The sequence below is a fragment of the Arachis ipaensis genome, chromosome B2 (assembly GCF_059453495.1).
Source record: "Arachis ipaensis isolate K30076 ecotype BB chromosome B2, ASM5945349v1, whole genome shotgun sequence".
NCBI classification, from domain to species: domain Eukaryota; kingdom Viridiplantae; phylum Streptophyta; class Magnoliopsida; order Fabales; family Fabaceae; genus Arachis; species Arachis ipaensis.
Window position 1 is genome coordinate 41,861,129 of NC_142437.1, and position 6,000 is coordinate 41,867,128.

A 6,000-nucleotide genomic window follows, 5' to 3' on the forward strand; every position below is an offset into this window, starting at 1 on the left:
AGATCCCACTTTTGTAACAGGAAGGTAGAAGCATTGCTCAAGCGCTATGGAGTGACGCATAAGGTTGCTACTGCTTATCATCCGCAAAGAAATGGGCAAGCGGAAGTGTCCAACCGGGAGATCAAGAGAATCTTGGAAAAAGTGGTCAATCCACAAAGAAAGGATTGGAGCCTCCGGTTAGGAGATGCATTATGGGCGTATAGAACGGCCAACAAGACTCCAATAGGGATGAGTCCTTTCCGGATCGTCTATGGTAAGGCATGCCACCTTCCGGTAGAGATTGTGCATCGAGCCTATTGGGCGGTAAAGCAGTGCAACATGGATCTAGCCAAGGTGGGTGAAGCTAGGAAGCTACAACTGGAGGAGCTTGAATGTTTGAGGAATGAGTCATATGAGAAAGCCCGAATCTACAAGGAAAAGACTAAAGCATTCCATGACCATCACATTTGGAAGAAGGACTTTCAAGAAGGTGATGACGTCCTCCTCTACAACTCAAGGCTCCGATTTATGCCTGGCAAGCTCCACTCTAGATGGGAAGGACCTTTCAAGGTGAAGGAGATGAAGCCCTACGGAGTGGTGAAATTGTTTGATCCTAAAAGTGAAGCAACTTTCAAGGTGAATGGACATAGAGTGAAGAGGTATCATGGTTGCAAGCCTCCAAGGGAGCTAGAGGTGTACATATTGGAGGATGCACCAAGAAGAGAGGAAGCTTAAGAAAAGGACCGTCCAACTTAAGGACATTAAAGAAAAGTGCTTGGTGGGAGGCACCCCACCATGGTAAGATCTTCCTTGTTTATACCATCTTCTTTGTATTCTTAGTTTCTTGAGAATTTTGTGGTCTTTTGATGATTGATTGAGTGCATAGGAATGTTAGTTTTGCTGATTTTATTGGATAGGAAGAATGTTCATGTAAATAGGATGTGAAAAAGATAAGGAAAACACAAATTTTTCTTTGAAGAGGGACACCGACGCGCCAGCGCACAGTGCACGTGCGCCGGTAGCGGAATTCCACTCTTGGGCCAAATGCCCGAGAGTTATGCCCACTTCATGCCCATCTCGCGCTAGGCACTCACGCGTCCGCGTACATGCCGCCTGCGCACACTCTGGCAATTTAACCATCGACGCGCTAGCGCACAGTGCGCGCGCGCCGATGGCGATATGTGAACTCCCTGGTACAAGAACCAGAGAGTTGTGCCACAATTGGGCCAACCTTGTGCCAACACCCACGCGTCCGCGCGTAGTGCGCATCTACACTAGTGGCAAAACACCTCCAGCACACGTCTGCGCAAGGTGCGCGCCCGTGCGCCTACCTCACTAACTCACTCTAGTACAAAAAACCAGAGACTTGAGCCAACTTCGTGCCACTTTTGTACCTGAGGCACAACCTCTCTCGCGCGCGCACGCCACTGACGTGCCCGCGCCATCTGCTAGCACCCTCACCGATGCGCCGGCGCACCTTGCGCGCGCGCGCCAGTTGCGCGCATCAGTTTAATACCTTCGTGCCTGCCCTGTTTTTCTTTCTTTAAATTCTCTTCTCTCTTCCTTAGTTTCTTTTTTCTTCTCCATCCATCATCTCCCTTCTCTTCTTCTTCTTCCACAATCCATCACCATTGTCTCCGGTCACTCACCGGTGACAACCATTCTTTTCTGGTAGCACTACACTTTTCTTATTTTCCCTCTCATCCTCACAAAAGAAGGTTCAACCTTGTTCCTTCATACTCATCAAGGTTTTGCTCCTTCCTTTCCTTTACTTCCACTTTCCCTTGCCTTATTTCTTCTAGTTAGATGCCTCTTATTGCTTTATTTAGTCTCTCTTTTACTTGCATGATGATGTTTCTTGCTTTTGTTTACTTCTTTTTTCCTTTTTCCTTATTTCTCCATGGATGTTGAATTTGAGCTTAATTTGCATTAATAGATCTTTTATCATTCTTTCTCTAACCTTTGCCATTGTGTGATGTTTATGTGATGATTGATGTTCTATTTTGGGCTTTAAATTGGTTTAGTATCTCATAATTGCTCATTGCTTGATTATTGCACGCCAAGTGTTCGAGGAAATGCACATATACCATTTCGGCTCAATTTAGCCATGTATTTTCAAATTGGTTCTCTCTCCTCATTCACTTGCTTTCTCTTAAATGCATTGAGTCCAATTTGTGTGCTTTAAGTTTATACTTGCCAATTAGATATTAATTAAACATGACTTGCTTTTTTATTGTGGATGCTTGAGACTACTCTTCTCATGCCATTGTATGCTTTACTTCCTCTTGCATCCCATGCCAAGTGTTATGACCCTTGCTTTTACATCTACCACGGGCATTACAATTCACTTGCATGTGTTTTGTCAAATTGATTCTTGGGTTTAATGTTTTCCTTCATTCTCTCCCTTTTTAGGATGGCCACCAAGAAAGGCAAGGAGATAGCTTCAAGGAAACCAGCCGCAAAAAGGGCACCCCAAAAATCAAACTCTAAGGCGCGTTCTTCATTAGGAGCCAAACCCCTATCTAAGAAAGGGAAGACACCTGCTCCTATTGATGAAAATGACAAGGGCAAACCGGCGAAAGATTCTTCAAGGTTCCCCAACCGCTTCTGTGAACTCATGTTCCCCTCCATAGCGGTAAGGAACTATCACCTCGAGCATCTACTCGCTCCGCCGGACAAGGTTGCTCCTTATATTTTGCCCCGCATTGAACAGCGTGGATGGGAGTTTCTCTTGAGGAAACCAAGGGAAATCAACCTCTCTTGGGTGGAAGAATTCTACACCAACTACCATCTTCCCTCTCTTCAATCGGTATAAATGCGCCGAAAGCAAGTTTCAGTTTCAGAAGAGGCTATTCAACAAGTGCTTAATGTCTTACCAGTGCCAAGTGACATGAATGGCTACCAAGAAGTCCTACGTCAGCGAGGAAAGTATGGATTTGATTGGGACTCGATTCTCCGAGTCATTGTTAAGCCAGAGGCATTTTGGACCCAAGGTCGACTCCGGATGAGGCCTAAGTCCATTGACGCTCGCTTCCTCACTGTGGAAGCTAGAGCTTGGGCCCAGATCCTATCTCATTATGTGCTACCTAGCACCCACAAGTCGTCTCTCACGGCGGACCTTCGCCTTGCTTGTTTGGTGTGTTCTTACGGAGAAGCCGGTGAACATCCCGCCTCTTGTCAAGCAAGCGATGAGTCAAGTTCACGACCGGGGTAATTTGCCATTTTCAGCATTGGTGTCTGACTTAGTTACTGCTGCGGGTGTTTCTTGGGAAGCCAAGGATAAGAAGATTATGGTTCCGGCTAAGGGCGATGTGGTCCCAAGCAGGAAATACCTACACCTTCCCATGAACAAGCCAAGCCTCGACATGGTCCCGCTACTTCTTTTTCCTTCTAGCTCATCATCACCACCACTGAGATCCACACATCAAAGGATAGAAGATCTTTACCGGAAGCTTGATAGATATGAGCGGCGCAACCACCGCTGATATACGTACATCAAGAAGCTTCTGCGTTGTGTTACCCCTAGCATGGAGGAACCCGAAATGTTCACATCCACCTCAAACCCAAGTGATGGGAATTCTGATGGAGGGGATAGTGAAAGTTTCGGTCCCGACCGTCCCTTGCGTATCATTCGTAGCACAGAGGACCGTGCTAATTTCTAAAGTGTGGGGAGGTCGTTCGACCGATCTCCATGGGTAACATTCTCTTCCCTCAATACCCATGGGTTTATTTCTCTTTTTATATTGCATGTATAATTAGTCTTGCTTGTTAATACCCTTTGCATGATAGTTAGTTTCTATAGAGTTACTTGGTCAAAACAATAACTTTCTTTCCAAGAAACTGTGTTCTGGGTGGCCTACCAAAAATTCTAAAAAAAATTTTTTTGCAGTAAACTTGCTTTAAAAATGTATTTTGGAACATAGTGATTGAGCTAAGAACACAAGTATGAAAGTTTTGAGCCTATTGCATGGTTACATCTTTTAACCATTATTTCCATTCTTGTGTGCACATCTCTCTCTCTATGATTGTTATCCTTGCTTTGTCTGATTCTATATGTCCATTGCTTTGTGCATGAATGCATTTTTACATGATTGAGGCCATCATTTCAATAGTCACTTCTCCCAAATAGCCTTAACCCTTGTATCTACCATTGCTAACCAATTTTGAGCCTTTGATAAATCCTTTTGTTCTTAAATAGAGCACATCAACAACCCTAAGTGAAAAACCATGAATGTCCCTGAATTTGAATCCTTGATTGGCTTAGGTAAGTTAGGATGTGTATCATTCAAATAGGAGGGTATACTTGGGAAATTCGGGTAGATATATATGTATGTAATTGTAGTGTAATTAGAAATTCTAGGATTTTGGGAACATACTCATGTGTTGAATGATTAAACCGTATGCATTGACACTTTGGTTCACAAAAAAACCCCAAGAAAAGGGGATGCTTAAAAAAAGAGAGAGAGAGAGAGAGAAAGAAAGCAATGAAAGGGGACAAAGATGCCCCAAGATAAAGTAATAAAAACAATGCATATGGGGTGTGAATTGAAAAGAATGTATGAGTATGCAAAAAGGGTAAAATTCAAGGATAGCTAGGAATGTATTGTAGTTTTATAGGTTGTTCTATGTGTCTAGTGGATCCTAGGTTGATCAAGGACTCAAATTTTAAACCCACTTGGCCATATACACCCTTACCTTCACCCTAGCCCCGTTACAACCCATGAATAAGACCTCATGATACCTGTAAGCATGCATTAAGTAATTGTTGATTGTTAGATGAAAGACAAATCTTGGAAAGCATGATTAGGAGAAGATTGAGTGACAAACCCTATACACTTGAGCGAATAGAGCGGATACACTTCCGGTGAGGGTTCGATGCTCAATGCTTGTTCCCGGCTTTCACAAGCGTTCGTTTAGCAAGTCATATGCACTCTTTAGTGGTATTCAATTTGGTAGGATTCATGAAGCACAAACTCTTTTTGCCCTATATGTTCACACGTATTCTTGGAGGATAGATTTACTCTTGACCAAGTAGATAAATGATATTACATTAGTTGCATGCATCCACTTAGGTAGTTTGCATTTCATAAACCCTTTTTCACCATGATCTTTGGTCTTTTTATTTTTAAGCATGAGGACATGCTAGGTTTAAATGTGGGGAGATTTGATAAACCTCGATTTTGTGGTTTATCTTGTGCTTATTTTGGGGGATTTTATCAACATTTCTCGCACTTATTCACAAGAAATGCATGGTTTTGTGTTCACTTCCCAATATTGCTCCATGATGGAAAACATGCTTATTTTGCCTTAAAATTGCCATATTTTAATTCTCTTCTATTGCCATTCGATGCCGTGATGTATTTGTTGAGTAATTTCAGGAATTATAGGATAGGAATGACTTAGAAGAGAGGGAGAAAGCATGTACAAAAAGGGAGGAACATGAGGAATTGAGATCTAGGGAAAAGCAGCATCGGCGCGCTCGCGCACTCCACGCGCACGCGTGGATGGGATTGGCTGGAAGCGGCGCGCAAGGATGGACGCCTCCGCGCGGATCAGTAAATTTCTATCTACGCGCACGCGCACTTGGCGCGCACGCGTGGAAAGCTGCACGTGACCTCATTAAAGGAAATCGTGCCTGGCGATTTCTGAGGCTCATTAGGCCCAATTTCAAGCTATTTCTGCATGGAAAAAAGACACAAGGATGCTAGGGGAAAAGGAGAGATCACTCATTTTATACTAGGACATAATTTTAGCTAGTTTTTGGGTTCTTTTGTTGTTCTAGAGAGAGAAACCCTTGTTCCTCTCTAGATCTAGTTTTAATTTGATTGTCCTTTGTTGATTTGTGACCTGGATCTTGTTAATTACTAGTTTTAATTGTTCAATTTGAATTCCTTGTTACAATTTTGCTTATATCTTGTGATAGTTTATGAGTTCTTGTCAATTATCATTTTATACCCATTTCATGAATGTTATGAATCTTGACTTGTTAATGTTACATTGATGATTTCTATGTTTAGCTTT